The sequence below is a fragment of the Charadrius vociferus genome, unplaced genomic scaffold, assembly GCF_000708025.1.
Source record: "Charadrius vociferus isolate BGI_N301 unplaced genomic scaffold, ASM70802v2 scaffold579, whole genome shotgun sequence".
Classification (NCBI taxonomy): Eukaryota; Metazoa; Chordata; class Aves; order Charadriiformes; family Charadriidae; genus Charadrius; species Charadrius vociferus.
Window position 1 is genome coordinate 1,209,193 of NW_009661367.1, and position 445 is coordinate 1,209,637.

The window sequence follows — 445 nt, forward strand, 5'->3', positions numbered from 1 at the left end:
AAGAGGGACGGCTCGCCGAGAGCAGCTGAAGCAGAGGAAAAGGTGATGCTTGGAGGGTGGGGGGATGTTTTGGGGGCAGCTCTATGGGGCAGGGTGCCAGGAGGCACGTGGGGATGGGTGTTTGCACCCACGGCAGGGTGTGCAAGGGGAGTGGGGTGTAGGAAGCACTGTGCCTGTGTGAAATTTGGCACGTGGCATAAAAAGAGCGTGCCCGTGGGCTTGTAGGGGCAGGAGGAGCAAGTGGCAGGGGGCTGTGCCTTGTGTACGGTGGCTATAGGGCCGTAAAGGAAATGGCTCCTGTAGGGGAAAACCCCAAAGAAGGCTCTTGGGTGTCCCCAGGGAGCTGCTGTGGGACACGGGGATGGGGCTGTGGAGCCGGAGGCGGGGGGTGACCTGTGAGGAAATGGCCGGTGCAGCTGCGTCCTCTGGCTGGGAATTTCAACCC